Raw genomic sequence first — 22,334 nt, forward strand, 5'->3', positions numbered from 1 at the left:
CTGAAATGAGTAAGTGTGTAATTACAGAAGGATGATTAATGTTTAAAGCTGGAAAAAAGTCAGGGGAGCCTCTATTACAAGATTTAGAAACAATGCTTTGGAGCCAGTCCATTATCAATTATTTTAAACTTACTTAATTTTTAAGTAGGTTTATTTAAAAAATTTTATTAATTTATTTTTTAAAAACCGCTTTGATTTATTTACCACTATTATTATGGTATTTTTGGTACGTGTATTATGTGCTGGTAGGGCATACACATATCATGGCATGCATGTGGAGGTCAGAGAACAACTGTTGGGAGTTTGTTCTTCTACCTGTAAATGGTTCCAGGTCACCAGGCTAACTCAGAAAACTCACACGCTTAGACACCTTGTTAGCCCCTAAAAATTCATTTTTATAGGACCATGACTCTCAAAGTTTTAGGAATTTCTTTTAGCTAAATTTTCTATGAAATTCTACCATTCAAATATTCAACAAACCAAATTCAATAATTAACATTGGCTTGTACCAAATATGAGACTCTCAAAGATAGGTATGGCAAAGTATAAAATTTTCATCAAGATTCAATTAAAAAACCCACAACAATTAACCTTATACAATGTATACAATGTAACCCTAATACAATTATATTACATTTTTATGCAAGAGAGATTTAAAGTATATAGAAACGATCAACACAGAGAAAACAACTAGAGTTAACCTTTTTAGCTTTTAGCTATTTCTTAAAACTACAAAATGGATCTCCTAGAACTTCTTTTAACAAGTTATTTGGTTCTGCTTATAAATCTTGACTCTTGAGTTTCAAATGCCCACTTCTCAAAGAGAAGATTAATAACACTTGAAATCATGACTAATTCACCAGCATTAAAAATAATGGGTAAATCCTATATCTGAACATTTTCTAAATAAAATCAAACTTCAACTTTAAACCCTGCATTAAATTTTACTTAATGTGGCTTGAGAATCCAAACAGTATTATATTTAATATAACCAACTTTGGCATGAACTCATTAAAGGTCACGGAGAAGCAGTAACTGTAAAGCAACAACAAGTTCTAGGATGCCAGCCCTTGTCTGCTTGCCCCCCTTAGGGTAGTAAGGTCCATGCTCACCTGACTGGGTTGGATAGAAGTTTACTGTGCAATCAGGGATAAGTGTACGGGCAAAAATACACACACCCAGAAACAGGTACAGAGAACTGGTTCAGTATAGTGAGGTGAGAGAAAGGGGTATTTATGCCCCTAGGAGGTGGTCAGGGTCTGTGGGGCAAAGTTTGTGTGGCTGTGTATAATTGGCCAGGACAGGGGTTTTGGAAGCTGCTTCATCTGCATACTCAGAGGCTTTAGGGTAGGGGTTGTGGGGAATGCCTTATAAGATCAAACAAGGAGTGAAGTCTTGCTCATAGACTTTGAGTAAGGATTTTTCATCTTATTTAATCCTTGATCAAAAGAATTTATTATAGGCTAGCCAGAGTTTTACTCTTTATTTCCCTAACTGCTAGTCAGACATCTATTTTGATTTATCAATTCCTGCAATAAACACTTGACATGGCTTATTAAAGGCAACAAACATTGCTTTTAAATACTAGAGTTCTGATGTATTCAAATAGCAGTGAACGGACATGTTGACATAACTAAGTGGGTATAGCTCCTTGCCCACACCGTCTAGTCTCCTCTTCATATGTCACAAGTTTGTTCAGGTCACAAAGGAGTAGGAGTGGGCAAATAAGAAAACTGTCTCATAACTACTGCTGGCAGGCAAAGAAGCACAACACATTTCCAATAGAAAACTGAAAAAAAGTTCAAAGAAATTACAGCTTAAAAAAGAGCACCATTCCCTTCTCCCTGTGCTCAGTTCTCCCTGTGCTCAGTGCTGGGAGATGTCCCACTGGAAAGATGGCACTCGTCCTACAACACATCCACAGATGACAATCCGAGACCAAACCACAGCTGCATGTTTGTAAAAACTGATTTGACCTCCTAATTCCTAGAAATAGAAAAGACATCCATAAGGACAGACACTTAGGTCAAAGTATCAAAACTAAGTCCAAAATAAATTCTCAGATATATGTTCAACTGGATCTTTAGGAATGCTAGGAAATGACTCTACCATAAGGTATGTGCCAGCCCTAACTATCTTTTACTAACTTTAAAAAAAAAAAATCAATTGCATTTTAATTTAATTTTATTTGCTTATATTTGAGCTTATGTGTGCCATAATATATGTCTGTGGATCAGAAAAGTCTTATAAGAGTTGGCTCTCGTTCTACTACGTGGTCTTGGGGATTAAACTCAGATTCTTTGGCTCTGTGTCTCACTGTACCCACCAGGCTCTTTGCTAGCCTGGCAGTTATCTATTTATTTGTTATGTTTTTATGAAATAAAGTATAGTTCGGTCTAACTCATGCTATATGGAGGGTGGGGGAGAGATAAAATAAAATGAATCAGCGACTTAAATAAAAGAGCCAGGGAATGGCCAGTGACTTAAACGTAAGCGCCAGAACAGGAGTAGTAACTCTTCATGGTCTAGGAGTACCAACGCTTTCCTAGATATGGCAACCAAATCACAAGCAACCAAAGGGACAGAATGTGAGAAACTCTTCACAGATGAGGAGTCTTATCCAGGATGGGCAGGGTCAGATAACCAGTACCAGAGAAGGCTGGCAGGTAAAGGCACTTGTGCCCAAGCCTGACGACTCCAGTTCAATCTCTATAATCCACATGAGTGATGGAGAGAGACGACCAGCTTTTGCAAGCTGTTTTCCACATGTGTGCTGTGACAACCACTCCTCTGACACACACACACACACACACACACACACCACACACACACACACACACACCACACACACACACACACACACACACACACTGACTAAATGTAAAAGTATTTTTTAAAAATAAGTACTGGCAAAACTGTAAGCAAATTAGAATCCAATGAAAACGATGCATGGTGCAACTACACTGGAAGACAGTTTCTCAAAGAGCAGAACATTGCTATTACACAACTAAAAGTCCCACTTTCATATAGGTACCCAGGAAAACTGAGGTGTACACATATACATATATTCATAAATGTGCATGTAAATTTTATATCCATATTATATGTATCATCCAGAAAGCAAAAATGACGTAAATGTTCATTTTTGTCTAAGTAGGGATTCACTCTCTAGTAAAATGTGACATATTCATACTATACAATACTTTTCAGCTATATAAACGAAAGCCATCTTGAGCTGGGGAGATGAGATGGCTTGGTGTTAAGAAAGAGTACTTGCTGAGCAAGCATCAGCATGAGTTCAAATCCCTAGCACTCATGTGAACATCTGGGGACAACTAGCCACAAGTTACATAGTCTGTAACTTAAGTTCTGTTGGGGTAAAAACAGGAGGACTGCTGACTGCCAGACAGCCTAGTTTAAGGTTCAGTGAGAGACGTTGTCTTAAGAGAATAAGTCAGAGTGATAGAGCAGGACTATCAGTATTCTTCTCTGTCGTATACATGCGTGTATAGGCATAGGCACCCATACTCATGTGCACACAGTACACACACACGAACACACAAATAAAACATAAGAAAGGAACGTAGTTCTCACATCTCCTGTAATATGGATGACATAATGGAAAAGCTTCCAAACTATAAGCAACAGAGGTAGACTGGAGGCTGCCAAGGCTTGGGACAAGAGAAATCAGGATGACTGACAGCAGGTGTGAAACTTCTGGAGCGATGGAAACGCTCTGGAGTAGGGTCATGATGGGTGCCCATCTTGTGAATACACTCATCTCCCTTAATCTGTGGTTTCATTTTCCTCAGTTTTGATTACATGTAGTCAACTGCAATCGGACATGATTAAATGGATCATTGTACAAATAATTCATACACTTTAAATGATGTGTTATTATTCTAAGTATAACATTCTAATCTGTGTTCCTGTCCCATGAGGAAGAAGGATCATTCTTTTATCCTATGTATTTATATGGGATATACTACATTCTAAATGATATTAGTTACTTAGAAGCTGTCTTTCTTACCAGATCAAGTGTGAGTTAACTCAGTGTTTCTGTTCAAATCAGCAATATTTTTCTTAACAATGGCCCCCCTAAAACAAAACTTAAAGATATTAGCAATTCAAGTACACAGAAGAGACACAACATTAACGTGTCCTTTAAGAAACAGCTCTTTGACAGCTTTGGTGGCACTTATCTGTAATTCCAGCACTCAGAAGGCAGAGGCAGGCAGATCTCTGTGAGTTTGAGGACAGACTGTTCTACTCAAAACTAACTAACTAACTAACTAACTAACTAACTAACTAACTAACTACAAAATGAGAGATTTTTATCATCATGAGTCAACAGTATGATAGAATATTATTTTGAAAGAGACATTTACATAACTTTTATTACAGTTTGCTATAATTGTTCTGTGTACCTATTAATGGTTTATTGTGCCTCATCTGCAAATTAGGCATTACAATAGGTATGTACACGTAGGAAAAAAACGACATCTATAGAGCTGAGTACTATCTATGATTTTAGACTGAGGTTCTTGAAACAGATCCTTCCTGGGTAAGGAACAACTACTGTATGCTAGAAACCACTGAATCTGTATACTTTACAAGAATGAATTTTACAGTTTGTAAGATATTAGGTATTGTCCAGATAAGCTATATTAGAAACAAACAAACAAGCAAACAAAACACTTGCTAGGAGTTTGATTTAGACAAAACACAAGAACCACAACAGTCCTTGTACACTAATTGTAATTAATCTTACTTTGTATGATTTATTTTAAAAACTGTGACAGGTTGGGGGGATGACTCAGTCCATAAAGTGTATTCTGTGTAAGCATGAGGAGCTGAGTTTAACTCCTATAGTACAAGTAAAACCCAGTTGTGGTAACTGGTACACTGTAGATCAAAAGCGAGATAGAGAGGTACAAAAGGTTGGATCTCAGAGGCTCTGCTGGTTAGCCGGTCTAGCCAAAATGGGTGTGTGTCTAGGTTTAGTGAGAGACACTGATTTGAGACATAGCCTCAAAAAATAAAGTAAAAAGAAAATCAAAGAAGCTATCCAAAGACAACCTCTTGCCTTTACGTGTGCATACGCAGGTGACACCACTGACAACCCAAAAGTGAGAAGCCAACAACTTACGCAACTAGTTAAATAACTAGAAAACAAAAGATCACACAAACCCAAAAAGTCCTAATAGAAGGAAGGACTTGGATAGATGGAAAAACCAGGATGTAAACGTTTTAATTAAAAATTATAAGCCACAAATTTACAAAATGAGTTATCAAATGTAGTGGACACAGCTATCCATTTCTGAGACTACAGAAAGGCGCATATATACGGCATGAGTCAAATCAAACCTCATGTAAGTAGTTATTACTTAGGATACTCAATCTAAGGCATAACAGCTAAGCTGTGTTGCAAAGGAGTATTTACCCAATACTAGAGTAATTTAAGTTCATTTCATTACTTTTGTTTTAAGGCAGGGTCTCAACATGTATTTTCAGTTGGCCTATACCTCATTTTATTGACTAGGATGGCCTTAAACCCTCTGATTCATCTGCCTCTGCCTTGAGTACCAGGATTAAAGACACTGGAGGATTTAATCGATTCTCATCAAATACTTTTCTATCTAATAATCTATTTTTTTTAAAGATTTATTTACACCATTGCTCTTGTGAAACCCACCAGAAGAGGGCATTGCATCCCATTACAGACGTTTGTGAGCCACCATGTGGTTGCTGGGAATTGAACTCAGGTCCTCTGCAAGAGCAGTCAGTGCTCTTGGCCCCTGAGCCATCTCTCTAGCCCTCTAATAATCTATTTAAGTGTCACAAATTAGCACATTTCTGTTTGAAAACATATGCGACAATGTTTTATTTAAAGTATCATTTAGAAAGTTTGCTGACAACTAATCAAAAGGGCAAATATTTGCTAAGGAATTAGTCTAAGTGTGTATACAGCATGCTTCTATGCAGCCAGAGTACTTTTAATTAGTGTATATCTAATAGGTGAAAAACACTTGAGTATTTAGAACATTCTTTTAAAATATATGATAGTCTTAGGAATACATCAGTTCCAATTTTATTCTGTACACACCTGTTTTCATGTTTGTTACATTTTTTTTCACAAGCCCCCTCTACTCCGCAATTGCACCCAAAGTACCTGTTACTTTAACTTCTCCCTCAATTTAATGGCCTAAGAATCAAGCAGTTCTCTTTATTTTTCAAAAGTAAATACATCTTTCCCTTCTGTCACTAGTATCACCTGTATCATGTGGCTTGCAACAGTCCCAGGGAATCTGACTCTCTTCTGGCCTCTGCAGGAGTGCACCCATGTATGGTACATATTCAGACAAGATTTTTTTAAAAATTAGAGTCAGGTTAAAATCAATTATTTCTGATAAATCAGTTTGATTGCTTTATAATTATTTCTATGTTTAAGACTTTTAAAAATCTACTGGCATTTTAATTATAAAGAGAATCCCCTTGTGGTAGTTTGAATAAGAAAGGCCTCTATAGGTTCACAGATTTGAATGCTTAGTCTTCAAGGAGTAGCACTATTTGAGGAAGGATTAGGAGGCGTGACCTATCTGGAGGAAGTGGCCCTGGAGGGATGGGGGATGTGGGTGTGTGTATCAAGGACTCAAAAGCCAGACCCAAATTCACTCATTCATACCCCCCCTCACACCCCCCTATGGATCAGGAGGCACTCTCAGCTACTGCACCTGCCTGCTGCCATGTTCCCCGCCATGATGGTAATGGACTAAGCCTCTGAAACTGTAAGCAAGTCCCCAATTAAATACTTTCTTTTATAAGAGTTGCCTTGGTCACAGTGTCTCTTCACAGCCATAGAACAGTGATTAAAACACCCCTTATACCTCCTCCATTTTTGCCTTATCCAAGTAAGGAGAATCGTGAACTATTTTGTACAGACAGCAAAATCATGGTTTATTAAAGGACAGTTTACTCCAGGTACCACGGAAGTTTCTTGTGTTCAGAGACTCGCTTTCCTGTTCATTCACCTTGCCCCTCTGACTCTGCCTTGCTCTCACCTGTGAGATAATATTTTATCCTATGTTGAAAGAAGGGGGAAGTCCCTGTTTATGAAAATCGCTTTCTTGGACTTGTTTTTAAATGTAAATTGCAACATAGTAATTTATTTTTAATTTGTAGTTGGATGTTACAGACTAAACACCAGAAAGTGTTCCAAACGCTTTTCAAATTAAATTGCCTGAAACTTTTAAAATGTGCCTTTTCTCTCATTATAAAAAGGGAAACTGTATATTAATCTCATTCTATCATCCTTTTCTTTTTGCTGATCATATTGATTATTAATAATTGTCATTCAGTATGAATAAGAAAAAAAGACACCCTTTATGAACTAAGTAACAGTTCTCATTATAATATCTCACTATGTATGATTTAGTAAAAAAGGAAGGGCCAGTTTTGAGATTATGCTAGGTAGACAAATATGCTAAGGATGCCTGAAAGTGTGTTACTATGCTAAGTAAATGGCAATACAGTCAATATACTGGGAAATTAAGCATTATAAAAATATAGTACCCTTATCTTTTTGTAATGTAAACCATACAAGATTGTACAAAGACACACACACACCTACTATAATGTTTTTAACATTATATGAAGACTAGAAGATCTTCCAGGTTGGCCTTCAAAATAATTTTCAAATAACCATTTGTACCCATATTTGGCTAAGCCACTAAATTTTTCAAAATCCATTCCCTCCAAAATGTGTAAAGTGATGCACCCTTTGATAAACTACAGTGTTTATTCAGACAGCCAAAACTGATTGGACTTGTATCTCAAACTCCAATGTCCATGTTTATGAAACTTGGAAATTAAGAAGACTTTAACTGCCTTTATTCTCCATTACTCACTGTGCCTACATATAATCACTGAATGCCTTAATACTGCTACATTCTCAGTGCCTTAACTGAACATTAACTCTTACTGGCCTCCACGACATCCTACTCACTACTAACCAAGATTTAAAGAGTAAAAACTATAATTGGTGACCAAATAATTTCCCAATCCCCTGTTACCTTTAGTGTAAAGTACACTATCCATAGCAATGTATGTGTGCATGTGGCGTATGCAGGGCACTTCATCCATGCATGCACGGGGAGGCCTGAGGTTCCCTTATCACCTTAGTTTTTAAGGCAGGGTTTCTCAAATACCTGGAGCTTGTTGATTCAGCTAAACTGGTTGGTCAGTGAACTTCCAGGTCAGGATCCACCTGTCTCTGCCCTGTCAGTGATGAGGTAATAAACACATTCCACTGCTGCTGGCTTTAAAGTATATGTTGAGAATGTGAACTTAGGTCCTCATGCTAGCACAGCAAGCACTTTACTCGCTGAGTTATCCCTGTGGCTCTAGGTAGACACATTTTCACCATCTGTGTACTGCCCCTTTCTGTGGCTAAATCTTTTTGGCACCACTTTTTTAGGCCTATGCCATCCACAGTTTCCAAAGTCTAGTGTTTGCTCCAGGCTCACAAATCTGACTAAAGCCTATGGTTTACATGGCATCTCTCCTAGAAAGGTTTTTCTGGCTTTGTCCTATCATACTCATATAAATTAATTTTTTAACACTCTTCTCCCCTCGCCCCGCACTCTCTCTGTTCATCTCCATCACAACACTCCAGCACCTACAACATGATCATTTACCCATCTATAAGCTTTATTGTTAGACTGTATGATCTTGGTATGTAGGCAGGCTGAAGGCTGTTATTTCACCATTTCCAATGCCTGCTGTAGGGAGTGGTTCTGATGCTTTGATTGGGAATCTACATGTGAACACAGAAGGTCCTGTTCCCCAATTAGTTCTTGATTGATCAATAAAGATGCTAGCGACCAACGGCTAGGTGGAAGAGGCAGGGCTTCCAGGTTCCCACAGGCAGGCTAGTAGCTGCTGGAGGGAAGAGGATTCCTTGTGCTTGGCAGGGAGAGAGAGCCACCAGCCAGATGAGATCTCAGTGGAGTGGCCATTGGCTACTTTCCAGATTGGGCCTGGGGTAGCAAGAGGGAGACTAGTAGCAACTAAGTTGAGGGCAGATTTAGGGTGCTGAGCAAGGAAAAGGTACCTGGGCAACTAAGCAGAGGGCAGATTTAGAGGTGCTGAGCTGGGAATGAAGGTGTGGACATGTTAGCAGCAGGAGGCTTAGATGTGCCTGGCCATTGAGCTAAGAAGCATATTAAAAATAAGCTAGCATGGTTAGTAGCACAGTAGGCCAGGAGCTTAAAGCAGGGTAGAAGAAACTACTCACTACGCCTATTGTTTCTGAGTTGAAACAGAAGATAAACTCAATGTTTGATGATCAGAAGAATGGAAACTAGATCAAAGCCATGTACATACCACACCAAATATTTTGTATTGCAAAAATTAAGACTAAGTAACATGGCTTGGTAAGATCATCAAGCCTGACAACCTAAATTAAAGACCTGGGACCCACATATTGAAGGAGAGAATGAATTCCTCCAAGTTGATCACATACACATGCTTTAGCGCATGTGTGCCCAAACACATGTGTACGTGTATACATTAAATAAAAATACAATTAGTAATAGGTCTTACCTAGAAAGTGACTTTTGTGTTCACTACATTACAGTTCTGGCTTTCTTTACTATTTTAGGCAGATAAAAGATTGATTATCCCTTTTTAAAAAATCAGAAATGTTCTTTAACAATCAGCACTTCCACTTTTTAATCCAATTTTTTTTTTTTTTACTTTGTCTTGACTAGTCCATAGACTCTATAAACTTAAGACAGTTTATAGAAGAAATGAGTTTGGATTAACAACTGGCCTACATGCTCCTTGGATAGTAACTAGATTAGATCTTACACAAATGTCACTGCATATCTCCAAATAATATGTATACTTTGAAAAACCATGATTTTTACCTCAAAAGTTTAAATATTGAAAACAGCCACAATATTGGGGAGAGAGGATTTAAATGACCTAAAAATAATCTTAATAGAATCAGGGCATTCCACATGAAAAACAAAATTAATTTTCTTTATGAATCACAACATCAAGGAAAATCAATTATGGCAGGGCAAACTGTTAAGAGCCATAAAGATCTTTGGCTTTGTGTTTACAGGATTCTATTCTAATGAATAAAGCCTTGAAAAGGGGGACCATCCCCTCACCTCTGCCTCAACATTTAAAAAGAAAAAAATAGAAGCAAATAAAATATTCAATAGTGGAATGAAACCTTCTGGCTCGTCTACCAACAAATTAACAGGTAGCATCTGAAATACTATTGACAACATAGAAAACTAAGGAAGTCTTTATAATATGTTCGTAAAACAATATGTATTATATTTATTGTGAACATAAAATATAGTTATAATATAACTGTTGGTATTGAATAATCTATTAGGAAAAATAAATTTTTAATCTATAAAATTCCACATTTTTTCAAATAGCATAAGGAACTTTCAAATTTCTTTTAAGATGAAAAACAAAGACCTTGATACATCTTCAACTTTAATATTTTTTTTAGAATTTTAAGCACCAAGCTTATGACAGTCTTATCTAACATACCAAAATTCTACAGACTTTTAAGAAAACCAAGGGGATGGAGAGTTGCTGAACTACTATTCTACTAAAATTATGTAAATATCTTTAAATAAAAACATTAGACTATTTTAAAGTATATAATTACTATAGGCAACATAGCTAAACTTCTAGTCAACATATTAGAGATCCAGGCACTAAAGTTTACCCTAGAATAGCCATAAGCTTATAATTAAGCCATTTTACATTCCAGTTTTGAGACTCCTACATCTGAAGACAGAAGGCAGTACAATGAACATTGACATATACTAGGAACCATGAGTAATCAGATTTAAAAATATAAGAAATACTTCCTCTTTCCCCACCAATACTTTCTAATTCCTAATATGCACAGACAGATCATGTAGATCATTTTAGCCTGAAACCTATCAATTTGTCTTTTAAAAAAGCATATTGGAACAAAAAAAAAATAAAAAGTGGGCTATAGATCTGAAGAGACTCCACAAAAGAATTATGGATTGTTAATAAACACTTTAAAGTATTCTATATCACTGGCCATTAGAGAAATAGAAGTTAACTTACTTTGAGGTTACATCGCACCCCAATCAGAATGGACAGAATCAAGAAATAAATTTGTGAGTAATCAGTATGTAGGAATTGTGACCATGCCATCTTTTCAGTCCTAAGAACATTTTGGGCATATTCCAAAAGCACTCTGAACAGAGGTATAAACCTGCAAGTCCATCTACTGGGGGGCCTGGAACAGGAGGGTCTGTGTTCAAAATCAGCCTAAACTAGTCAGTCAGTCAGTCAGTCAGTCAGTCAGTCAGTCAGTCAGTGTGTCTGTTTCTGAGACACACACACACACACACACACACACACACACACACACACACATGCACTCAGAATGAGAAAGAGAGACTAAAACTGGTGGGGTTGGGAGATGGGGGTTGGGGGTCGGGGTAGAATGTCAGAAACTACAGACATGACTCAGCAGTTAAGAACAATTGATCTTTCTGTAGAGGACCTGAGTTTGGGTCCCAGCATCCCAAACTGATGACTCACAACTGCCTATGACTCCAGCTCCTTTCTGGCCTCTGTGAACACTGCAAGCACATGTACAGATCCATACATATCCGCACATAAGTAAAAATAAATCTCTTTTTTTAATGAGAAGAGAAAGATACAGAGAAGTAACAAGAGGATTCCCAAACCCCAAAGAGGAAGCTATTTCAAAACCAAGCTGGGGTGGGGAGGTCAAATGAACTGCACGGAGAACAGCTTGTATCATTATCGGCCTCCATTTTTAGTAAACAGCACTGATTCTCCAACTTTAATCTTTACAGGAAGCCTATAAATGTTCTCCCTGTAACATATGCTTTATTCTTAGTACACATTTATAAATGTTCAATTATCAGGTGTGGGGTGTGAGGCCTGCAATTCTAGCATTTGGGAGATGAGGCAGGATTGTTTCAGGTTTGAGGTTGGCACAGGTTAGATACTGAGTCAGTCAGAAACAACCCTGTCTCAAAACCAACCAAATAGCTGGAAAGATGGCTCAGGGGTTAAGACCAGTGCTGCTCTTATAAAGGACCTGCTTTCAATTCCCAGCATCTATATGGTAGGTCACAGCTGTCTGTAACTTCGGTTCCAAGGGATCCCTCTTCGAGACTCCACTTGTATCAGGCATACATAATGGTGCAAATGCATGCAAGCAAACACAAAACAAATACATAAAATAAAAATCTTTTAAAAACAAACAAAAAAGTAAATCCAATTTTTACTTAGTTACTAGGCCATCTACATGCTAAAGGTTTAAAATACATGATGATAATTATTTTCCTTATATGAGGAAGAGTAATGTCTACTTCACCTATTTGGTAAGGCATTTAATCTAACAGCATGAACTAATGTAAATAAATGGCATTTAATAATGTCAATTATACTGGATTTGAGGAGGTAATGGACAAGTACAATATTCAATAATAAAGCTACTGCTAGGCTCTAGAACAATAACTACACTGTTTAAAAGTATTACTTTGGGGGTTGGGGATTTAGCTCAGCGGTAGAGCACTTGCCTAGCGAGCGCAAGGCCCTGGGTTCGGTCCCCAGCTCCGAAAAAAAGAAAAAAAAAGTATTACTTTGATAATACTCTTTCATAAGTAAAATATCAAAGTACATTCAACATAACTTCAACATTCAGTCACAACAAACTACTGATACACATAAATGACATGAATGTATCCCGAAAGCTTTCTAAGTAAAAGAAACAAGACATGCAAATGTTTTATACACCATATGATTCCATTTACATATTTTAGAAAAGGTCAACACTATAAAAACAAAATCAGACTATTGCTAAGGGCTGGGATGGAGTTAGGAAACTGTTTACAAAGGGACACCAGAATACTTTTCAGAATAATGGTAATACTCTGCCCTTAGCAATGGTAGGTAACAAGATTTAATGTATGTCAAAACAACTGAACCCAAGAGCGACTTTTATGACAAATTATCTCAATAAGTCTAATTTAATTTTTTAATCCATCTGTCAAATCACAACTTCAGTTGAACACCATTTTTATATGTAGTGATATACTTCTCATCAAAACCTAATCTCCCCTAAATATAATAGTTGGAGGTTAGCAAAGAAAACTTTAAAACCATGTTAAGATTAAAACAAATAATGAGATAACTACTTTATTTTAATAAACTCTACTATATCATTCCCAACTATATAGTCCAAAGGACCAGAACCAACAGGGGAAAAATGTTTCTTATACTACATAGTCCCTCAGCTGAAAAAATTCTGTAATTTTTATTTGATTCACTTTTATATGCAAGTTGTATTGTGCATGTAGTGCCAGGAATGCACATAAACAAAAAGGCTCTGATCTCAGAGGCAAGACCTGTAGCCAAGAAAACAGTATTTTGAAACTTACTAAACTAAAACTTGTCATGGCTGGTCATAGATGTAGAACCAGATCTTTAGGAACTATACATGGCAAGAACTCTATTTTAGTAATTTAGTGATTAAAGGGAAAGAGAAAATGAAAAAGAAAAAAGGAAGAAGAGAGCACAGAAGCAAAGACACAGCTCAATGCCAACTAAACAATCCAACAAAGCTTTATCAAGTGCCTGAAACAGGAAGGCTGCACACCATACAGTGAATGGACACAGAGACAGGCACAGGAAGGCTGCACACCATACAGTGAATGGAGAAAGAGACAGGCACAGGAAGACTGCACACCATACAGTGAACGGACACAGAGACAGGCACAGGAAGGTTGCACACCATACAGTGAATGGACACAGAGACAGGCACAGGAAGGTTGCACACCATACAGTGAATGGACACAGAGACAGGCATAGGAAGGCCGCACACCATACAGTGAATGGAGACAGAGACAGGCACAGGAAGGCCGCACACCATACAGTGAATGGACACAGAGACAGGCACAGGAAGGCCGCATACCATACAGTGAATGGACACAGAGACAGGCACAGGAAGGCCGCACACCATACAGTGAATGGACACAGAGACAAATTGTTTTCTCTACAGGTATGCTATAATTGTACCAATGATATCAAATGTAATAAATGATCAAGGAAATGCTCATAAATGCCTTATTTCTCACAAAAAGCACCCACTGACCCAACATTTTGGAAAGCAATACATGTCTAGACAAGTGGGGACATCAGACAAGCATTTCCATGGATAATGTCAATGATTTTCTATCAGCAATAGTCTGAATTTTTCTGTACCTATATTCTACATGCTATGTAAAACTTTCACTCAGGTAGAGAATGAATGTGTTAGCAGAGTTAAGTAAAACACTGATGTCATATATGGATATGTCATAAATATCCACATCCTACATGTCATATGGGATAACCTGAGCGAGGCTGTGGGACACTGCAGCTTTTAGGCTTGCTATATTTCAAAAGGGACAGAACAGAACTGCTAGTAATAATGAGCTATACCTAATGTAACCCACGTCAAATTTCAATTTGGCCATTACCAAGAAAAAACTAAACTCCATATATATCCTATTCCAGATGATCAACTTCTTTAGCTGAAGTTGGCAAAGCACAATACCATCATAAAAGACATGTATGGGCTGGGGATTTAGCTCAGTGGTAGAGCGCTTACCTAGGAAGCGCAAGGCCCTGGGTTCGGTCCCCAGCTCCGAAAAAAAAGAACAAAAAAAAAAAAAAAGACATGTAAAAGAATGTTTTAAGTAGCTTCAACTGTGGCTCTTTGGGGACTCTAGGAGTCAGGTAACTGAATGTGGGTGCTGTGACAATTTAGCGATAATAAAAGGTTTCTGTACATGTAACAACCAAGAATGAATTCAAAGCCACACGTAGATGACATCAGAGGTGTCTCCTACAGTGCTCACTGTGCGGCTACACTCCACTTCATTGCAGCCTTGATTCTGAACTTAACACACCTTTCCCACAGCTCCAGAATAATATACTCTATAAATTGCAGTGTTTTGAGTATACATTAAAGTTTTCTGTGGTATAGAAACATAATAGTTTGTCCATGGAAAATAAAAACTTCTAATATTTTCATAGCACACTCCTCAGTTTGTAAGTATTAAGTTTGTCTATCTTTGACTGCAGTCTAACATAATTAGAATGTTAAGATTTTAAACAGTACCATCTAAATTGCTGTTTTGTTAACTAGTCATTGTATGAGTCTTGGCTTGATACTAGGAACAAATTTCCAACAACTGACCCTAAACATATTTCTACCATTCTGTACTACAGATTTATCAAGTGGTGCTCTTAGCACGTATGATTACTGAATCTAAATATTGATCAACTCTAAAAAAGCTGAAGAGGGCTGTGTGTGGTGATATATACTACTCCTTTAATACCAGCACTAAGGAGGCAGAGGCAAGGAGATCTATTTGAGTTTGAGGCTGGTCAAGTTTACATAGAGAATTCTGGGTCAACCAGGGTTACATAGTGAGACCTTGTCTTTAAAACAAAAATATAAACCTGAAGATATTATATTACATCTGCAGCCAAGATTTAATCTTTCCTGTAACAAACAAATGGCAAAAAGCAAGCATATATATCACGTTAGCATGCAAATTTGCTTTAGTCTTTAATGAGTGGGAAAATAGTATGTACGCTAAAGAATTGTTTTAAAATAAATCTCGTTTATAATTTATTTTTAATTATTTATTTTTATTTTATTGCATTTATGTCTGGTACCACATGCTTGACGCGCCCATATAGGCTAAAAGAGGGTATTGGATCTCCTGGGACTAGAGTTACAGATGATGGTTGGATGCTGGGAATCCAATTCGAAGTCTCTAGAGGAGCAGCCAAAGCTCTTTTAGATCTCTCCAGCCCCAATGTTTACAATTTATTATCAGTAAATGCTTGATTTACATACCTATGTACCCCAGGGCCACATAGTAATTTCTTGGGCAAAGAAAGGACCATGAGTTGAAAAGTTTAAGGAGCCCTGCTTTATAATTCTTAGAGTGTTTCCAAGTAGCAGTGCTGGATAACAGCAATATATTTGTTAGGATTAACTTCAAGGGCATTATTAGTTGTGAAAATAACAAATACCATAAATACCAACCATAAAGCTTAAGATTTTAATATAAACCATGCTCTGACTTTTAATACTAATTCAGAAACTGCTAAAGTTTCTAGAACAATATGCATTAAAAAAATACTCCACATATAAACAAGTATGATTTCACCTGTATAAGAGCATAATTTTTTGGACTGAAGAAGACAACAAAACTTAAAAAAAATATCAAAAATGAATCTGCTATTTCAAGTTTTGTCATGGCTTTAGATTTTCTCAGTTAAGTAAAAATAAATAAAAGTTTTAATAAATTAATTTCTGTATGTCCCAGGTGTTTCCTTTCTGACAAAAGGCAAATATAAATAAAAGATAACTTTAGCGTTTAATGTATCCAAGTTAAATGATATGTTTGACACAAGTTAGATGGCAAAGCCAATTTACCTACATAATTATTTTTAAAAATTTAGTGCATTCAGGGCAAAATTCTGATGCTCAGTATTTTCATAAAGTAATTAAACAGTACAATAAAGTCACAAAAATAAAATAGCTCTGAGATTTTAAGAGCTATTTTATGCATATATTTTAAATATATGGTTTATATATCATCCTATTTGAATTCATATATACAAATATATATAAAATATAGTAACCAAGTATTATAGAAGACTATAATCTAGTAATAAGTAAGCTATAGCTTATCCAAACCTAACTCCTCTCTTTTGAGGAGGCTGGGGATAGAGCTTAGTGATAAGAGCATACACTGAGTATGATGGGGCCCTGGATCAGATCCCAAACACTATATGCTCAAATTATTTTAAGGTTCTCTTTACAAACTTTAGAAGAAAAAAATACTCTACTTTATAACCAAGCCTACACTTTTCATGAAAAATTCCAGTATAAAATTTCAGGCTGGAGAGATGGCTCAATGATTAAGAGGGCCAGCTGCTCTTCTACAGAACCCATGTTTGATTTCCAGCACCCACATAGCAGCCCACAAAAAGCTGTTTTCAGTTCCAGGGAATCCAAAACCTTCTTCTGTGGGAACCAGGAATGCACATAATACACAGATGCACATGCAGGCAAACACCCATACAGATAAAAAAATTATAAACTCTGAAGAGGCAAGAGAGAAGAATGTAAAGAATAGAGGTATTTTAGAACTAGACCTGAGTTGGAATCCTCTTAACACTCACTGGATTTACTACCCAGAACAAGTTTTTAAATATGATAAGCTTCTGTTTATTTTTATTCTATTCTATTTTATTTTTATTTATTTTATTTTTTAGTTTTATTTTATTCTGTTCTGTTTGCAGACATGGCTTCACTGACTATCTGGGCAGGTGTAAAATCATGGAAATCATGGCACGCAGTAGAGTTGATAAAGTACTGTGGATAAAGTACCAGCCCTGTAATACTTTCTCTACTTTTCACACTTTGCTCTGTGTCCTTGAGCTAGTTACTTAATCATCCTATAAGTTTACAATATGCCAACCTCAAAGAGTAGGTAAAATTAATTGTAAAGACTCCAGTAGTGTTGCTGGCACAAGAAATCTATTCAATACTACTATGTACTACCAGGTGTGCTGGAGCAAACCTATGATCCCAGCACTCAGGGGAAAAACAAGAGGATCCAAGCCAGCCTGGTCTACCTAGCATGTTCTGGACCTGCCAAGAGTACACAGTGAGGCCAGGGCTCCTGTCAATCCCCCAACCCACAACCACTCAACAACAAAAACCCAGAACAAAACAACCAAGTATTACCTATCAAAAGGTGTAACACGACTGAAAAGGACTAAAATTTAGTGTTACTTCTATATTTAACTCAAATCCACCTTCTGAAAATAAAAATTCACCATAATGTGTTTATTTTAAATGGACTATTTCAAAGCTGGGTGTGGCGGTGCATGCCTTTATTCCAACACTGGGGAGGCAGAGGCAGGAAGATCAGCTTGGACAACACAGGGAGTCTCAGGCAGGGCTGCACAGTGAGACACTATCTTGAAAAGGAAAATGAAAAAGAAAGTAGGGTAGAGAAAAGAGGGGGGAGGGGAAAAATTGCTATTTCAAATGCTTCGCTGGATCCTGCTGGCCATGGTGATGCACATCTTTAGTCCTAGCAGTCAGAGGCAAAGATCTCTGTGAGTTCCCAGTTAAATAATGAGACCCTGCCTAAAACAAGACAAGACAAAATTCCCCCAAAATTATGTAATGGCAACAGCTCTTGAACAAGTACTCAGTCAAGTGGATATTCTGAAAGGATCAACATATGACAACTACATAATGCTGGTATTAAAAAAGTTAGTCACATTAATTTATACCTTTATCTTTTTTAGTTGTTCATTTGCATTTTAAGAATGAAATAAACTTACAGTTATTTTTTTCCTACTGAAAATAGATACTATGATAACTGCGCGCATGCGTGCATGCACACACACACACACACACACACACACACACACACACTTAAGAGAAGTAAAAAATGCAGACCACTTAAAATTAAAAAGGTTGCTAAAATTTGATTTCAAAACACCCTTTGTATAGGACATAAATCCTACCTCCCCAGCATGACACACATGACTACTTTGACAATAGAGTTTATGAAGGCTGCGCCAGCGCCAATTGAGAAATCAAAGGAATGCATGAATTTTATACAAAACTAAAGATGCAGAACCTTGAGTTTTTAAAAACAAATGTATGCCAGGCTAATTAATTATTTGTGTACTATATAACTATGATGGATTCTACATATTCCTAGGCTCAGTTTCTTTATCTGTAAACTGTGGATAGCTGCTTCTACTTCATGTACGTCCTAGAATTAAATAATATGGGGGACATACTTAGCACAATTCCCGGCAAATGATAGGCAATCAAAACCTTATAGGGAAAAACCTTAGTTGACAATACTCTTACTATTAAATAACCTTTCTAAAATACCACTTTGGGCTTTAAAAATGATAATCTAGTCTCATAAAACTCAATTCATTAAAATTAACTCCAGATTTCTACAAAAACAAGGCTGTATACAATACAAATATCTAAAATCACTTTTATTAATTAACTTACTAGGGAAAAATATTCTAATCATATGAAATATCCTTTAAAATTAGAACGATGGCTTTAATTGGACAGAAATGGGTTTTTTGAAGTTGCTGTAAAAATTAAGTAGAAACACTAAGATTCCCACTAAAGGAATTAAAAAGCAAACAACTCAGAAAATGTTACATATCATTTACAACAAAAATAGTCACTTAATAGGTACACAGAAAAATAAAATCAGTAGTTTGAACACACGCCAATATATATCAAACTACTAAGCTCTCACCAGAAAAATATAACTATGGGGGGGTGGGGAAGGATGGATAACCTCTCTTTTTAAGATTTAAAAAAAAGGTATAGTATTACTACTAAGAAATACATGGTTTGAAGAGCAAAGTGCAGACATTTCTTAGAGAAACATAATCTGATACAAAGATAAAGTATTAACTATCAGAAAACCCCTTTAACACTCACTCACTCACTCTCTCTCTCTCTCTCTCTCTATATATATATACATATACATGTATACATATATATACACATATATATATATCTCACTTGATCTCTGAGTGTGAAGTTTTCTATTAAAAAAAATCCCAATTATTTCTTTCATATAAACATAATATTTATAAATGGATTCAGGCCAATTGAAAATTCTAAAACCATAAAATATTATTATAAAAGATAATTATTGAAAATAATGAATTTTAAAATGAGCTCTAAAGTCTTGAAGAACATAAATTTACCACCAAAGCAAAGAGTATGGTTAGAACATTAAAATAAGCATCTTCAAGGTTAAAATTTATTATAAGGATTCTATAAAAGTACCTAGTCAGTACCTTGATAAACAGAATTAAACTACATTTCTCTCAAAGGGATTTACCCCAGATCTCCCAATGAGTCAATATAAAAGTGAAATAATAGTTTAAAATTTTAGAAATATTTTCAAATTATGCTTTTCTTAATAAGTAATAGAGTTAACACTAAAACACAAAGTTAGTTGTTAATTTTGTTATGTCTTATCCTGAGAAAGTAAAAATAGAATAGACTATATCAAAATCTTATACAGCCATGTCAGATGTTTTTATGGTACTCCGATAGATTAGTATAGATAATTAAATAAGAAATTAATAGGAAAGCTTTAAAGTGTATTTTTTAGTTCAGTAGTCTGTTTGAAATAAAGAAACTTTCACATACCAACTGGTATAGTTCTGCTCATATTTTAAAATTTTAATGACAATCACTAGCAAAATCAAAGTTGTTTACTGCCATAGTAAAAATCTTCACTTTTCATCTCTACTGAACAACCTCAATCTTTTTTTTCACATACACCACTCCTTTTCTTTTTAAATGTAGGCAGCAATAAAATAATTTCTAGCACAGGTTCAAAGTACATTCAAATATCTTTAGTAAACAGATGGGTGATGGCTTTAGAAAGCATCCCAATATACTTCTTAAAAATGTTAAAAAGTTATTATGTATTTAATTTTAACTTTGATTTACTAGAGTCTCATTACTTACATTAAAACTATTTTTCCCAAGTTATTGGTAACTGCACACTACACACTACACTACAGGATTGAAGTTAGACACACTAGGGACACATTAGGTATATTAAGAATATTTCTCCAAATACTGTAACTAGAATTATTAAATTACTGGAATGTTTAGTGGTTGTACCTTTTCACTGTATTAAAGGGAGGAAGTGCAGCAAAAGATTTTCACTGGTGAGTCTCTCAACCAATACAGGTGACATCCAACAGACTGACACCTGCAATCTTTCATGAAACAAATTGTTCTCTCCAACTAAATTATCCAAAAAGTTCAAGGACTGAGTTTTCCCTTTTAAAAACAATCTATTTAAATTAAACTGAGCAAAGCAGAAATATTTTCAAATTACTCTCAAGAACTGTTTACATTATCTTATGAAAGCACCACTAACTGAACATTACTTACAAACTACAAAATATGTAGAACTCAAATAATAAAGAAAGGACTAACTGTAACCTAATTCCAAAGACTTAAGAAAAAAATACACTAATATCTACTAGACTGATCCACACGTCTGCGTAAGACTCCTTGTAACTTATAACCCTGTAAATAAAGTTGCTTCTGTTTATGAAAACTAAGCAAGAAGAACTCTTTTCCCATTATCTTTCATGGAAATAAGTTCATCTCTTGACATACAGTTCAAATAAAAGTTGAACAGATAATCACAGAGCCTTTAAAACAGTTTTTCTTTTTCTTTTTTTTTAGTGACGCCTTTACCCAACCCTTTACACGCCCCCGCCCCCAACACCAAACTGCTTTCTCAAGACGGGAAGTCTTCCTCACTTCAGCATTCCCTCCTGGCATACCCCCCACTACACCCCCCCCTTCACCCCCGTAGGCCTGAGGCCCCGTAGCAAACAGAGTCTAACAGGAGCAGGCAGCACAAAGACAGGAATGGGAGATTAGTGGGAGGGAGGGAGGCCGGGATTGGGGCTCAGCAGGAGCTCCAGGCTTTTTAAAATTCAAACTGCTCCCGGACCAATACAAATCACGGACACGCTACTGACTACTACACGGATTTATAGCATTAAAAACATGCCTAGTACGTGACAGCTATATTAACTTCACTCTTTTAAACATGTATCCATACGTTTGCAGGAAAGGTGGAGCAATTTTTTGTAAGCAGCATGTTAAACTCCAAAGTAACCCGCAGAAAAGTTATTTATTCTACAGTGACGAAAACTTAATGCACGGAATATTTAAACCAATATTTTAACCACTACTATTAAAAGAAAGGACCTTATTGAACAGTGTTGCTTCCTTTTAACAAATGAGTTTTCCTTCGGCGAATATGAAACAAAGTATCAAACGGGACATTTCTTTTTCTGTGCAATTTATAAGTCTGAGGACTTTAAAAAAGGTATTTCCGTCTTTCACTAACTTCCATTCCCAAAGCCGCCAGAAACAAGCTCCCAACATCTAACTTACTCGTGAACTAGAACTTGTTAAGATACAGAACTGATATTTTTCTCCAGCATTTACAGATACATTTGACCTATTAAAATGACACCTCGCTCATTACACAGTCAAACATCATAGTACAAACAGCCAATGACAATCCTGGGACTCAAGAAGATCTGCCCTGACAAGAAAGGATGGCACCTTGTGTGTGTGTGTGTGTGTGTGTGTGTGTGTGTGTGTGTGT

The 22,334-nt window shown here is 36.3% G+C and overlaps 1 protein-coding gene across 6 annotated transcripts in view; it reads right to left on the reverse strand.

Annotated features, from left to right (window-relative positions):
* Nipbl (NIPBL, cohesin loading factor) overlaps positions 1–22,334 on the reverse strand; it is a 188,166-nt gene that overhangs the window by 142,843 nt on the left and 22,989 nt on the right. The window lies entirely within an intron of this gene.

This window comes from Rattus norvegicus, chromosome 2, assembly GCF_036323735.1.
Source record: "Rattus norvegicus strain BN/NHsdMcwi chromosome 2, GRCr8, whole genome shotgun sequence".
In the NCBI taxonomy this organism is placed as follows: Eukaryota; Metazoa; Chordata; class Mammalia; order Rodentia; family Muridae; genus Rattus; species Rattus norvegicus.